Consider the following 16951-nt stretch of genomic DNA (forward strand, 5'->3'; position numbering starts at 1 on the left):
TTTTTCCAAGGGGGTGTTTCACCCTTTTAAGGGCCGCATGGGCACGTATAAGACAATATTTCTCTCTTCTTTTGTTCTACACTACGAAATATTCCAAGCTTTAATTATATAAATGTGGCGTCTGTTCTTTCGGACATATATAATTAAGGTGAAGACGGCCAATGATGTTTCCAGTGCGGTTGCAGACTAGGCTGGAACTTTTAAGGGAATCTGAGAAATCCCGCTAGTAATGAGGATAATGGGCAAGAGGCGCTACGTACGTGGTGTGTGGATGAGTTGAGAGGCGGCTTATAGTAGCCCGTGCAGTTGGCGATGACCACTGTGTCCGCATGGCTCAGTGGCCAGAGCAACTGTCTAGTAAGCAGGAGACATGGTTTCGAATCCCTGTCCGGCACAAATTTTCAACTTTCCCCACTGATTTACACCAATGCCCATCGCAGCCATTGTCTTTAATTAGTCTGTCTCTTATATTCAAACCCGACCAAAGTCGAAGTGTATCCCTTGTATAGGTTTACTGGTCTGTCAAGCAGCTCCTCAATCGGCAAAATGAGTCTGAGCGACAACCGATCCACTCCTACCACCGTCAGTCCTGTCAGTACCGGGGACCGAACCCAGGTCTCCCACATGGCAATCAGCCAACTGACCGCTCAGTTACGGATGCGGACCACTTTACTATCCACGGTTGTTCTCTTTTAAGTGAGCGTACGAATACCTCACTACACTCTCACATTCCTAGGAAGCCGATGACTAACATAAATTAAGTCAAAAATACGCCTGTAAGCGGAATGTTGGCCTCGTTCCCAAAATAAAAACGACCAGGAATGGGACATGGAAGGGCGCAATGTTTGGTGATACATACCATCCCGGAGCAGTGACGTGAGTCGCTACGTCTTCTTCCCCACGAATGATACTCGCGAATGAAAATTATAGAATAAGGTACGGCAGGTACGAGCAGAGATGTTGCGTAGGATTGTAGTTATATCTGCATAGGACGAATCATGCAAAGGGAAGATCGCAGGAACTTTGCGAGAGAAAATACCCGCTCGGAAGCGAATGTACAGGAGTCCCTCTTTTCAAAATTAAATATCTCGTAAATTAAGGTTGACAGACGAGCGCAACAATCGGTAGGTTTATTGTGAGAGCTGGAAGAATTTTCTACAGAAGTAATATATAAGTTCCCAAATAGTTCGAACAGCTACTAACAGCTGGAGCTGTAATCGCAATACGTAGAGCGCCGCAACTCAGAGGAATCAGTCCCATCGTTGAAACGTGAAAGGAGAATGAAATCATGTATTCCACTGAACAACGTGTTCTTTTCTGTTACTGGAATAACACAGGTTAGAACACAGTCCTACGGCAACAAGGCACAGTTTTCTAACACGATTTAATGTTCCGAAAGTACCCGATGCCAAAACGATTCGCAAGCTCTTCGCCAAATTCCAACAAACAGGCACGCTGGATGATGATCTAAAGGGGAATGCTGGCTGTAAATATCGATACGGTTTCTGAAATTATTCAGCAAAATCAAACGAATTCCGTCCGAAGAATTGCTGCAGAGACGGGTTTGAAGTGCTCCAGCACGCAGAAAATACTGACAAATGGCCTACACATGTTTCCATTCAAAATCCAAAGCCACCAGAATTAATATAACAACGATAATAATAACCAATACGAGCTGTGCGACGGAGGGTTGACTTTCCGAACTAGTTTCCCAAAATGACTGATAATGAAGGATTTGATGTTATCTGCATCTACTTCACAGCTGAGGCGCACTTCCACCTGAATGGAGTAGTGCATAAACAAAACTGGCGGTTTTGGATTCCGAAAATCCCCATTTGCGTGAAACGAAATCACCGTTTGCTTATTATAATTCCAGTCTTGGATCTCAATGTACGCTTCAATGGTGCTCTTAACGTACCAGAATTTTATTTGTTTGACGAAGCCGAAGCGGCTAATGATTTCGACAGCATCATCACATGTACTGGTGTGGTAAGTATAACGCAACACGTTTCTACTCAGGTATGAAGATGGTCGTTACTGATCAAAATTAATAACTTGATTACAATTACACATTGTGATCCAAGACTGGAATTATAATAAAGCAAATATTTTTCTGGATAGCTGAAAACTTTTCGTGATTTTGTGTAACCACCGCATTTTCCCATAAGTACTGTTTGCACAGCAGTATGCAGTAGACGCATTATTGACCCTTTTTACATGGAACAGTCGGTCAGCCGACTATGGGACTTAACATCTGAGGTCAACAGGCCACTAGACCTAGAAGCACTTGAACCTAACTAACCTAAAGACATCACACACATCCATGCCCGAGGCAGGATTCCAACCTGTGAACGTAGAAGCAGCGCGGTTGCAGACTGAAGCGCCTAGAACCGCTCGGCCACAACGGCCGGTGTCGCCGAGGTGGTCCCACGAGTTCCGCCTGCTCTTTGTTTAGCTGTGGCTGTCCTTTCGCGTTCCCACTTCACTATCGCCTCACCATCAGTCGACATCCAATGACTAGCCCACGTTCGAAGTCTCTTGGTTCTCCCGGCCAACCCATCCTGCTGTTCTTGCTTCTTTACTGAAGACGCAATACTCGCCGCCTCCCTCTACACTGTCGGGTTCGCCTCTCCTGACATCTTGTGGTCAAATCCGCATTACATAGGGGTGTCCAGATACTTTGGATCAAATGGTGTATCTCATTACAAAAATAAAAATAAATACTACACCTTTATCAACTACAGTACAACCAGAACCTTGCATACATCCAGCTGCTTAATGAAAGATTCATTCTGGAAACAATCCCCTTAGGATATGGCTAAGCCATTTCTCCGCAGTTCTCTTTCTTTCAGATGTGTCAGTCCCGTAAGGTATCCAGCAGAACTACTGGCAAGTCTGGAATGTAGGAGAGAGATACAGGCGGAATTAAAACTGTGAGGGCAGGTCGAAAGTCGCGCCTGGATAGTTTAGTCGGTAAGAGCACTGCCCGGGATTGCAAGGTTCCGGTTTCGCCCCGGTCTGGCACACAGTTTTAATCTTCCAAGAAGTTTAATCTAAATAACAAGCTTGAAGCGCCTGGGGAACAAAGAAAACGCCCGTCACTTATGGCGTAATCAATACTGAAAGCACAGGCTTCCCGCCTGGAAGGCGCTGCTACGCCTCACACAGTTGAGAGGTGCGCGGAACACAGAGCAGCAGCTGCCACGGGAAGTCCTGCTGCAACCCAACTCCACTGCGAGAGAGCGAGATTAGCGCCGAGTCGCTGGTCTGCATTGCAGCTCGAGGCCGTCGGTTAGCATGTAGGGCGCGCTGGACTTAACAGAACTAAGTAATTCTGCAGGAAATAGTCGAGGACGAGATCTCCCGAGACGGAAAATGAGAGCAGTTGCAGAACGGGTGGGAACTGGTGGGCCACTATCTTATCGAAAGAAGCGTCCCAGGATGTGACTAATCTAAGAAAACGACGAAAATCGTAATCCGGGACGGCCAGAGAGGGAATGGAAGCTCCGCTGTTCCAAAATCTGAACCAGCGTTTTGACCACTGCTCCAGACTGTTCGCTGTAGTAATTGAGATACATTCAAAAGGCAGTAACTATAGATCTGTTACTGCAGACGCATAACTACGTGGATTCTGTATTGACTTTTCCGCACTAAAGCGTAGGAAATTAAGGGAAGCATACCATGCAGCAAAAATGTAAGCCCTTGCCGTACTTCCCGTTACAACTGCGACCAATTAAGCCCACAGTCGAGCATTTAGTAGAAGACACTGTTCCCAGCACCCAAACGATAAGGGGGTTTCCACAGGTCTTACCCACAATGTTTCTTGCGCGCGGTCTGGACTGGAAGCAGACAGCCAGTTCTGCCAAAATCAATGCTAGAACCGCTTTCAAAAGAAAACATAATGGACGAAGGAAGGAAAGTAGGAACAAAGGACGGAAGATTAGGACTTAACGTCCCGTCGACGATGAAATCATTAGTGACGGCCACACGAACAGATACAAAGCAGAGGAAGGAAATTACCCGTGTCCTTTACGAAGGGACTATCCTTGCAGTCGCCTTAAAAGAATTAGAGAAAGAGCGGAAATCCCAAACCAGGATGGTCGGATGCAGATCTGAACCGCGTTCTCTTTCCGAATACGAGGCCACTTAACTAACCCTGCTCGTTTGGACTCCTGAAACTGTGCATGTTATTTCTCACGTATGTTTAGCTTGAATGATTACATTCGCAAACACTTTATGATTTAAATGTAAAGATGAAAGCATTGCTTAAAATAACACGTTAAATCGATCGGGGTGCGTGCAGTACTGTTTAAAGCACTGTGGTCGCATTCAAAAGCAGCAGGGTTCATCTACGTCTATATACTGCGCAAGCTACCACACGGTGCATGGAGAAGGGTAACTTGTACTGTTACTAGCTATTCCCTTTCCTGTTCCACTCGCAAATGAAAGGATGGAGAAGTTTTCTCAACAATGTGTCGCAGAAAGAACCGTCGTCTTCCCTCTAGGGATTCCTACTCGAGTTCACTAAGCATTTCCGTAACCGTCGCCTGATGATCAAACCTGCCGGGAACAAATCTTGGAACCCACCCCTCATTGTTTCGATGTCATACTCGAATCCAGCCTGGCGGGGATCTGAAACGCTCGAACAATACTCAAGAATAAGTCGCACTAGTACTCTGTGCACAATCACTTTTCTAGAATTCTCCCAATAAACCGAGTCGACCAGTCGCCTTCCGACCATACATGCTCGTTCCTTTCAATATCTCTATGCAAAGTTGCGCCTAGATATTTTATCGATGTGATTGTGTCACGCAGCACACGTCTAATACTGTATTCGGACGTTACAGGATTGCTTTTCCTGCCCATCTGCATTAACTGACATTTTCGTACATTCAGAGGAAGTTGCCATTCACCCCACTAAATAGAAATTCTGTCCAAGTCACCCTTTGTCATTTTAGTCACACAACAATTACACTTCCCTGTACACCACAGCATCATCAGCAAACAGCCTCAGGTTGCTGCTCACCCTGCCCCTCCGATCACACAGAGAATACGAGCGCTCCTGTCTCACTTCCCTGGAGCACTCCTGACAATACTCTTGTCTCTGTTTCCAAATCCCCAGTCAGTCAATCAAATTTCGTTTTCCCTAAATCGATCTTGGCGAATGCCGGGCAGGTTCGTATGAAAAGCACACAACCGACTGTTTTCAACTTCGTCTTCACAAAGCTTGTGCTGGATCTCCAATGACCTCGTTGCCGACGGAACGTTAAACCCTTATTTCCTTCTTCCGACTCAAAATTCAGTTGCCTAGCCTTGAGGCAAGGGTAGAAGAGCTATGTTCCCCAGGAAACGTAACCGGGAAAGAAACTGCAAAGCTGACGTTTTATTCGGTTCTGGATTCCAGTGCACATCATTGCGTCTGCAACCAGTTCTCAGCGGTTGTGATTATTACTTTATGATCCTCAGGAACGTCTGATGTGCGCTTATTAGTGTCACTTCGTGGTGCAATGAATCACTCAGCTCGTAACGTTCGCCCATCGAGTGTTTTATACCTCACGAACACAATATCGTTTTACATCACGCTGGAATGACTACCGTACAGAGAAACGACCACTTTTATGTTTCGGAAGCTAGCTATTAGATGCAGAAACTACTCACTACGCTGTCGTCCTAATGCGTTAAACGCATAATAGAAGATATTCGCTATCATCCCTGTGCCTACTCAAGTGCAAATACAATGTACAGTCATAGGTACCTTCATTTCTGGTGGGATGGTTTTGTTGTTTCTGCATAAATACTGTATTAATGCAGGTACTGTTCCTGTAATTTAAATGCCTTTTTTCATCACCACAAATGATTCATTAATATAGCAAAAATTTCGTAAGTAATATATGTTCATAGGTGTTTCTTGTAGCTTAAAATGTTGTCAGCCAGCTAATTGTACAAGTAGTTTCGTATTTGGTATCCATTTTCCAGTCCATTTTCTATTTGCAGCATTAAACATTTTCCAAATGTTCTTGGAAACGTTTAACCGTCGTTTGTGGCATCAGGTATGTAAGTGTCAGACAGTATTTAAAAGCGTGCACGGGAACTCTAAAACGTGAATTACCGAGGGAAAAAAAAGAGGAAAATCTGTCACAAAGACTAAACCGCAGCCATTGATCTGATGAAATGAAGCACAAACTGTGACCAAGGAAAGCATTTCACTATCTCCAGGCTCAACGCATTAATAAACTAAACCGATACAGAGACCATTCTTTACTGAAAGACGCCACACTTTTCAGATTCTTCATCTTTAAGTGTGAACCACAGGAAAATATTGGGCAGAGGTAACATGAGTAACATGACTGTCCAATATTTGCTGTCGCATATTCTTAACATCTGCAGCCAGACTACTTCAGATGATAGCTGGATGATGTGCATGTTACTGATAATAAAAACTATTACTCGTCCATTTAATCTTGATGGTTTTTATCAAATTTCACTCAACCAATTAAGGTCCAGAGAATATGATTTTTATTGTCGTCATTGTGCTGGCGTAAGCTGTCGGCAGCACACCGGTCGGCAAATATGTAGCAAGAAGATCAATAGTAGGCGCTGGGTCAAGGGCGCCTATCAGGAGAGAGGCCAAAGACAAACTCGCAAGCAACATGCCGCCAACGCCCTCTCGACAGCAAGCATTTAGATAGTCGCTGACCGGAGGTCTCAGTCTCACACACTGGCGCAGTCACTCAGTCACTGGCGCACTAATTCACATCCTAGTTCGGCATCTGTAAATCATCGCTTAGCAGGACTTGTACTTGGCCAGCACTGAGGCTAACGTGGGCTGTTAGCGAAGAGCTTGTACCACAACTCATGGACTCTTTAAAGTTAAGTAGCTTGCTGTTTATATAAATAAAGAACCATGTCAATACATGGGTGCAGTTTTGTTATAGAAAGAGAATACACGCCACCAAACATCATCATCTCCCTTGATTCCTACGGTACAAGACTCAATAATTAATTGTTAGGATCTAGATATGAAGTGTTTCACAGCAGCAATTTTAAGCTTACTCTTTATATTTACTAGTTATAAGTCACTTTCATCTCTCCCATAAGTTATGTACATCCAAAGCCTATCTTGTTATCACTTCTGTATTTCGCCGAATCGTACTTCACACGAAGTATATCCATGACTTCTCATTATTCCACTGTGTTCGTGATTTTAAATCCAACGCTATGAAATCTTTTATGAAACTAAGTTTGTGTCAAATAGCTCTTACAGAAGAACGAATAGGAACAAACAAAACTTGTTATTGCTCTGATCTTGCACAGCACTTGTTAGCCGCCGCAAATGGGCACCATTCTTAGTTGGTGCTCTAAATTTTCGAAATTTTGACTGTGATAAACTGACACAGCTGTGTTCATCTCTGGAATGCCATTGTAGAGGGCGTCATAAATTCGTAACTAAAAATCGTGCAATTCGCACATTTATTTACACACACAACTTAGCTTCTGAATTTTCCTTTGTTTAAGACCGCTTGCGCCTAAACAGATCCGATTCGTAATTCTAGATTCTAACATGCTACTGTTCGTGTTGTTTCACTGATTGTGTCAGCGTTCGTGAATATTGTGTTTTCCGAATTTTCATACCGCAGCGAAAAACTCATATTGTCAATTGTAACCTTCATTTGTGCTTTTTAGAAACTTTTAGCCACAGTATTCTCATTGAAAAGCATTAACTCCCTGATTTCACTGGACATTTACGTGAAAAAATCTACATACTTAAGAATTTTCTGACTCTTGCGAACGTGTATTTTCGATCTTAATTTGCGTGTGTCGCGCATAAGCTATTTCTTAGTCAATCGGCGTTTGTGATTTACAGTTACCGTAAATAATTAACATATTGTGTCACATTAGTTCTCTCTTTTAACATGAATTTACACTGCTTGCAATTATCGCAGATTAACGCTACTGTTGTATGTGTTAGCGACCACAGCCTGAAAAACGTTTCAAAGAAGCAGTAAGTTTTGTACCAAGTTTTTCCGTTGTCGCAACAGATAATAATCACTTCAGTTTTAAAAGCCTACTGGTAATATTTATAGTCTATTAGAACCGTAAATGATACAAGGTAATCATCAAGCTTAGCTTAAAGCTGTTAGTTAACTGTTCTGTAAAATACTGTGCCAGAATAAATGCAGTCTCACTGCGAATGCTGTTCTTCCGCACGGTATGAGATAGTTGCTGTTCGCAAGCATCTGGAAATAGCCCTGACTACCGTCAAGCGATTGGAAGCTGCTGCAAATGGCTGTGCTGGAAGGGCTACAGAGAGCCGTAAGTACAGTTCGCTCCAGCGAATACAGTCTCTTCTACAGGAAATACTCGGTCTATTGTCACTCGTCTACTTGACCGCGAATGGTCTGCCAATGGTAGATCTAGGCGTCCTGTATAGGGGAGGCAGGGACCACGGATAGCTCGTTTCGAGGTGCTGTCCACTGAGCCAACTGAGACTCATTTCACCTGCTGGGAAACGTGGTGAGTCCCGTATAAAGAGGACGCGAACACAAAATGGCAGGGCTCATTAATCGTCGGCTGTTTAATCGTGCGCCGAATGACGTTATCACGTAGGGAAAAGGCAGCAACAGGAAAAGGCACCAGGTGCACTCAGTGTGTATGCCTGGGGGGCTCTTTCAACATGCTGAATAGGCTGTTCTGGTAACCTTTGAGGGAACAGGATGCTCCCAACTGCAGATTTTAGCGCACGTTAGAAAAAATAATACCTATTGACTGGGCTCTGAGGGCATACTTCACTCACTCCAGTGATTGGCACAGAAGAGTAAGAAGACCAGTCTTGCGTATCGAGTTTCAAGGAAACTCACAATTTGCAGCATTGTCCCCAGAACTGATCATGACCCTTTGATTCTGAGTCAAGTGGAAGGACTGAACCAGCGACTTCGACGGTCCTGTGATAAGCTAGGCTGCGACTTCCTGGATTTGCGCCATAGGGTTACGAACTGTAGAGTCACCTTAAATGGATCAGGTGATCACTACACAACGGGGGCTACTGCTCAGGTAGCTGACTGTGTGTGGGGTGCACACGAGGGCTTTTTATATTTGGCGACTCTCCATCCAATCCAGATACGAAACCCAGACGTATCAGTGTAAGATCGAAAGAAATGCGTCCAACACGTGAGAGTGTTAAAATCCTAATGGTAAACTGACGAAGCATTCGCAACAAAATGCCAGAGTTTGAAGTGGTCCTGAAAGGAACTGAACCTCACATTATACTAGCTAAAGGAAGCTGGTTGACACATGAAATTGATACCAGTGAGATTTTTGGGGAAAATTTAAGTGTATATCGAAAGGAGAGTCAAATGGGAAACGGAAGTGGTGTATTTGTCGCAGTAGACAAGAAACTCAAATCCACCGAGACAGAAATTGAAGCTGTATGGGAAATTGTCTGGACAAGGCTCGGTATCAGGAGTGGTCATAAAATAAAAATTGGATCCTTCTATCGCCCACGAGATTAATCTGCCGATGTAACTGAAAACTTTAGAGAAAACCTCAGTTCACCAGTACGTAAGTTCCCAATCATATGGTAAGTGACTTCCTCACCCAGTTATCAACTGGAGAATTATACTTTCGTTAGTGGTGGTGTGAAAAGACATCCTCTGATACATCACTAAACGCCTCCCCTGAAAACTTACTACAACAGAAGGTTCGGAACTCCACTCATGATGGAAATATTTTAGATCTAAAGCCAACAAACACACTTAGAGGAAGTCCACGTCAAAACTGTTACCAGTGACCATTACCAAAGAACAAAGGGCAACTAACACAGGCAGTAAGATTTATATATGCAGTAAACTAAACAAGCTGTAGTGTCATACCTCGGTGTGGAACTTGAACAAGTTTAGAAGAATGTCTGAGCATGCGCTGGATAGAAATGTACCCAGTAGAACAGTTCGTGACTGAAGGGACACTCCATGGTACACTGTCACTGCAATGAAACTTCTTTAGAGAGAGATTATTACATAATACGTGAAAACCGACGTATAGGGCCATACTTAGAAAGATGCTGAATGGCTGTCAAGAAGGACGGCCGCTGTGACCGAGCGGTTCTAGGCACTTCAGTCTGGAACTTCGCGACGGCTATGATTGCAGCTTCGAATCCAGCCTCGGGCATGGCTGTGTGTGATGACCTTAGGTTAGTTAGGTTTAAGTAGTTCTACGTCTAGGGGACATGACCTCAGATGTTAAGTTCTATAGCGCTCATAGCTATTTTGAGGTGTCAAGAAAGCAATGCGCGAAGCCTTCATTTACTACCGTCGCAGAAAATTATCGATAGACCTTTCAAAAACCCAAAGAAATTATGTCGTATGTCACGGCTCTTGGTGGGCCTAAATTTAGTTTACAGTCACTTATGGACGAGACAGGCACTGAAATTAAGGGTAGCAAAGCATAAGCAGAAATGCTTAACTCCGTTTTCAAATTTCCTTTACAACGAAAAACTCTGAAATATTGCCCCTATTTAATTCTTGTAGCACTGAAAAGAGAAGTGAAATAGAGATTACTGTCAGTGGTGTTGAGAAACAGCTGTAAGAGGGGAAAAAAAGGAAGCTAAGCTGCAGGGCCGGATGGAGTCCCTATCAGAATCTGTGCTGAATTTAGGGCGGAGTTAGCTCCTCTTTTAACTGTAAACTACTGTAGGACCCTCCAACAAAAAATCATGTCCGTAAGTTGGAAGAAAGTGCATGTCACACCAGTCCGTAAGAGAGGTAGCAGATGTGATCCACGAAACTATCACCCAGTATCCTCCCTTGACAGCTATTTGTGCAAAACCTTACCTTATAACGTATTCTGAGCTCAAATGTAATGACGTATCTTGAACAAAATGACCTTTTCCATGCCAACCAGCATGGATTCCGAAAACACAGAACATTTGAAACGCAACTCGTCCTTTTCTCACATGACATACTGAAAGCCACAGCAATCAGGTAGATGCAGTATTTCTTCATTTCCGACAAGCATTTGAGTCAGTACGACATCTACGCTTGTTATCAAAAGTGCCATAGTATGGGGCATCAAGCAAAATTTCTGATTGGACTGAGGATTTTTTGGTAGGAGGGACTCAGCGAGTTATCTTGGACGGAGAGTCATCGACAGACGTCGAGGGAACTTTGGGTGTGCCCCAGGGAAGTGTGTCCATCGGGAGAAGTAATAAGTATATAAACTTCTACAACTGTGGTGGGTTTTGGTTTTGTATCTGTCTTGATTATGGTAATGTGGTCACTATGTTGTTTATTGTAGGCTTAGCAGCATTCTCAGCTATTAAGAGACTTATGCCTGCATTACCTCCACTTGGTTGTGTGTTCACAACCCTGTACTGTCCTGACCAGAAGTCTTGCTCTTCTCGCTACCGCACCTCACTAATTCCCACTACATCTAGCCTTAACATAACCATTTATCAGTTTTAGATTTTTCTCTGCCTGGGTAGTCCCCGCTCGAAGACCCGAACCGGCGACTACTTAACCAAGTCACACAGCAGAGTTCCATGTCCTCGGGGGAAAAAACTGCTGTAGTTTCCCCTTGCTTTCAGCTGTTCGTTTATGTTACAAGGCCACATCAGCCAATCATCCAATACGTTGCTCCTGCAACTTCTGAAAAGGCTACTGCCCCCTCTTCGCCAACTACAGATTTGTCTGGCATCTGTAAAGATACCCCCCTGTTTTGGTTACTTCTAAGGTACAGCTATTTCTATCGCTGAAGCAATCGTTGAGGCACGGAAGGCAACCTGATATATCAAGGGACATGCATGGTTCTTTGCTCAAATGATCACTTTAATACGACTCTTTTTCGTGTTTATAGCTTAAGAAGGAAATTTTATTTAATTTGTTACTCCATCATTTTCACTCCAGGCATTAAGTTCCTCGATGATTTTACGAGCAAATACAAGTTGTAGTACTACTACCGCAATTAAAATTGCTGGATCTGTAAATAGGGAATGAAAACACATTCATTCGGCAAATGTATGAAAACTAAAATAACAAAACAGTCCACAGTTTTACATAAAAAACCATGTTATGTACTCACCGATGAACTACCACCAGTTTGTTATTCGTCACTTACCTGAAACGAAAAAAGAAACATAAAAAATTTGAGAGAAAATACGTGCTCACGCTACAATTTTTACTTATCACTAAAGAAAATGTATTTACATCTACATGACTACTCTGCAATTCATACTTAAATGTTTGTGAGGAGGTTCACAAAGCCACTTTTTGACTATTTCTCAACCGTTCCCCTATCGACCATCACTTGGGGATAATGAACATCTAAATCTTTCCGTGAGAGCTCAGATTTTTCTTATTTTATTACGATTATCACTTCTCAGCACGTAGGCGGGGGACAACAACAAAAGATCTCACCGGAACGAAAGACGCCTTTATTTCAATAAGTCCCATCCGAACTCACTCACCATATCTGTAAATTCTTTCCCCTATTTCACGATAATACAAAACGATCTGCCCTTTCCTGTACTTTTTTATGTCCTGCGTCAATACTATTTGGTTCGGATCCCATAATACGCAGCAATACCCTCGAGACGACGGACAAATGTAATGCAGTCACTCTCTTTAGCAGACCAGTTGCTTGTTCTAAGCGTTCTGCCAATAAAACACTGTCTTTAGTTCGCCTACGCACAACATTTTCTACGTGAAGTTCTAATTTAAGTTGTTATAAACGTAATTCCTAGGTAGTTAGTTGAAACGAGACCCTTTAAATTTGTGTGATTTGTCGTGTAACGGAAATTTAATGATTCTTACAGCATCCACATGGAGGACCTCCCACTTTTTACAATTTATCTATTTATGGTAAATCGCAACTTTTCGCGCCATGCACGTATCTTCTCCAAACAATTTTGCAATTACTTTTGATCTTCTCAAATTCAACAGAAGATCTCCTGTATGCCTTGCAAGTAGAACATGTTAATCTGCCAGAAAGTTTCAATTATTTTATTACTTTGTAAATGAAAGGGTGTTCCAATATTTTTTTTATCTTTACTCTGCCCATGAGGATCAGTTACTTCAATCGCAATCTGCGGAAAGAGCATCAAATCTAATTACGTATTAATGTTACAAATTTTTTTCTGATAAATTTCGTCTTCACAAGGGTCTCCTATTTCAAGAAATCATCACTTAGCGTCCCATTAACAAAGAGGTCATTACAATGTGACCACTTCATGAAGACTCTCATCGAAGCAGATAGTGCAGGAATAAACAGAAATCAAATGACACCGACCAGTGCCGAATGCATTCTAATCACTACAAACATCAATTAGCACACAGAGTTTATTCAGCTAACATATCGATAAATAAACTACTCTCAAATTCAATTATACGTAACAATCAACTGACTGTTTACTCTTCAAATCGCTTCTCTTCCCTAGATATAGGTGCTTTGAAAACATTATTATTTGTTCGTTACTGTCGATGGAAAACTCAGTGGTCACTGTCATTCAATTTCTATCAATTCAGCCATCCATTGTGCCAAGAGTTTTCTTGGAGTGCATGTATGGTAGAGATGAAGCACAAGCTCGGGTTAGGTATGGATGCAGAAGGATCTAGACGGGTGCTTATGTTATATGCTTAATCATTTATACAGACTAAGAACAGCAGAAAATTTATAACACCTCCTTCGAGAAACTCATATATCACTCTGATTTCACTAAATGACTTTCCTTCATTTATTACGAACTTGCCCTTCTGTCAGTAAATCACGAATTCAGTCGCACAACTGGGACGAGGCTCCACAGACACCCAATTCGATTAATAGCTGCTTGGGAGGAGTACTGTCAAAAACATTCTGGAAATATGGAATCTTGATATCCTCTGTCGATAGCTCTCATAACTTCGTGTAAAAGAGCCAGCTGCGTTTCACAAGAACGATATGTTGTGAATCCATGCTCCTTATGTATCAACTCTCCGAAGTAGTTCATAATGTTGGAACACAGACTATTTTCCAGAATCCTGTTTCAAATCGACGTACATTTTACGGATCAGCAGTTCAGTTACAATGAGTTAAACTAGAAGTGCTGCTATGAAACAACCCGTATCTAAATAAAAATTAACCAGTACAAATCATTTATAGCAAGATATTTCGTGATTAATGAAAACTATAGTAAGCAGCTCGTGGTCTTGTGGTAGCGTTCTCGCTTCCCGCGCACGGGGTCGCAGGTTCGATTCCCGGCGGAGTCTGGGATTCTTCCTGCCTCGAGATGACTGGGTGTTGTTGTGTTGTCGTCGTCGTCATCATCATTCATCCCCATTACGGTCTGAGGAAGGCAATGGCAAACCACCTCGGCTAGGACGTTGCCTAGTCGGCGGTGCGGGTCTCCCGCATCGTCCCCTACGCTCCTCGGAGTATGGGACCTCATCATCAATGAAAACTATGGCGACTCGAGCCACCGAGCGAGGTGGCGCCGTGGTTAGCACACTGGACTCGTATTCGGGAGGAGCTTGCGCTCCGTCTCTAATGACCTCGTTGTCGACGGGACGTTAAACACTAACCACCACCACCACCATCGACTCGAGCCCGGATTTCTCAGTCTACGCCAGCAGTCGCCTTAACCACTGAAGCTTTCTAAGCACGCTCACAAGCCAGATTCAAACTTGCGTAGTCACTGATGTTTCCACCTGTGTCTTGCCGGGCACTACAAGCAGAGGTTCAGTCACTGGGTGCGTATGCAGCACCAATGGGAGAACGGAGTCAATGGAGGACAGGGGGTTACCATTCTTTAAGGATACATTCCAATTTAATTAGATTCGCCAAACATAAATGAATGATATATCAGTGGCGATGGCATCAATGAAAATGCAATGATGTGAAATGATAGCAGCGAAAACTTGTCGAAATGTAGAGGCTGCATTGTAATGAAAATATCGTCACTAAGGAAACCTGCGTATTCGGATACCCTATTGTTAAGGCGACTGCGCGCGGAAAACTGGAAATCCTGCTTTGACTTCCAGGCCGTCACAAATGTTCATTAATCCCTACATTTTTATTTCTTCGCAGGTTCAGCGTTTCTTAGCGACTTTCCTGGTATGTTATGTGAAAACATCGTCACTAATATCATACCCATTATGCACTCTTTTCATCAATCAAATCTAATTCAATTCTTAAAATATTTACGATGAAGCAAATACACTGAGGAGACAAAGATCATGAGATGCCTCCTTTGGCAGACCTCTTTTGCTCCGCGTCGTGCAGCAATTCAACGTGGTATAGACTCAACACGTCACTGGAAGTCCCCTGAGCCATGCTGCCACTATAACCGCCCATAACGGGGAAACTGTTGACGCTGAAGGATTTTGTGCACGAACTGACCTCTTGATTACGCCCCATACATGTTCGAGGGAATTCACGTCGGGCGATCATTCGCTAGAATTCTCTACCACGTTCTTCAAAGCAGATGCGACCAACCATGGCCCTGTCACATGGCCCACTGCCATCACTCGCTCCACTTGTCCAACCAATCGCGAACAATGGTGGCCCGGCGACAATTCCATCGTTTTTGGGAACATGAAGTCCACGAATGGCTGCAAATGGTCTGCAAGTAGCCGAATATAACCGTTTCCAGTCAATGATCGGTTCAGCTGGACCAGAGGAGGATCCATAGCTTCATGCGGTGTGCGTCACACTCTAACCCTAGGATCGGCTCTTACCAACTGAAATCTGTCCACGGCACACAGTTTGCCAGTCGCCAAGAATCCAACCAACATGGTCACGAGCGCAGGTGAGGCGCTGCAGGCGATACCGTACTGTTACCAAAGGCACTCGCGGCGGTCGTCTGCTGCCATAGCCCATTAACACCAAATTTCGCCGCTCTGTCCTAAAGGATACGTTCGCCGTACGTCCCACATTGATTCCTGCGGTTATTCCACGCAGTGCTGCTTGTTCTGTTAGCACTGACAACTCTACGTAAACGCCACTGCTCCAGGTCGTTGAGTGAAGGCCCTCTGCCACTGTGAGAGGTCATTCCTGGAACGCAGGTATTCTCGGCACGCTCTTCACACTGTGGATCTCGTAATACTGAATTCCTGAACAATTTCCGAAATGGAATGTCTCCCGCGTGTAGCTCCAACTATTATTCCGCATTCAACGTTTATTCATTTCCGTCGTGCGCCCATCATCATGCCAGAAACCTTTTCACACTAAGCACCTGAGTACAAATGCAGTTCCGACAATGCAGTGCCCTTTAATACCTTGTGTAAGCGATACTACCGCCACTTGTATATGTGCATATTGCTATCCCATCACCTTTGTCAGCTCAGTGTAAATTACTGTAATAATTATTTTCTTTGTAGATTACTGAATAAGAAAGAAACAGCATATTTCCTGTCAAAGTGCAGTTGACTTTGCGTCCCGAGTCTCGTCGGACGCAGCTATTCATAATACATCTAGATGCGTTCAGCTATTCATGCACGCCAGGCCAGTAATAAAGCATGTGATGTGCTGTCCGGAATACAAAGCGGCGAGGAGAGACGAGTACAAAGCGCTCAAATTAAGTGCAGCTAAGCGCGGCCACGCGACTGAAGTAAATACCGAGAAGGGGCCAGGACACGCACCCCGCCCGCTAGTGCAGTCTGGGGTGCCTTGCGTGAGCGCAGCGGGCACGGAAGTTGGCTCTACAAGCGTGTAAATCCAGCCGTGGCTGCGGCACCGGGAAGAGCATAAATTTTACGGCCTTCACTGCTTCCTCTTTCATAAACATGAACCAAGGGGCCTGCCGACTTATCGAGATCCGGTCTACGCGCAACGTCCATCACGGTCCTTTTGTGCCGCATCACTGATAAAGGAGCTCCAATCAAAAATTATTAAACCGCCCCACAAAGAGAGACAGGTGAAAATTAAATACGTGCACTGAGTGTTACAGAGAGGAATTACACGGAAGAGTCAGTGGATTCAGTACAAA

At 43.8% G+C, this 16951-nt stretch overlaps 1 protein-coding gene across 1 annotated transcript in view; it reads right to left on the bottom strand.

Annotated features, from left to right (window-relative positions):
* The window catches only part of LOC126284937 (HIV Tat-specific factor 1 homolog), a 521685-nt gene that overhangs the window by 382799 nt on the left and 121935 nt on the right, over nt 1-16951 (bottom strand). The window lies entirely within an intron of this gene.

The sequence above is a fragment of the Schistocerca gregaria genome, chromosome 8, assembly GCF_023897955.1.
Source record: "Schistocerca gregaria isolate iqSchGreg1 chromosome 8, iqSchGreg1.2, whole genome shotgun sequence".
NCBI lineage: Eukaryota > Metazoa > Arthropoda > Insecta > Orthoptera > Acrididae > Schistocerca > Schistocerca gregaria.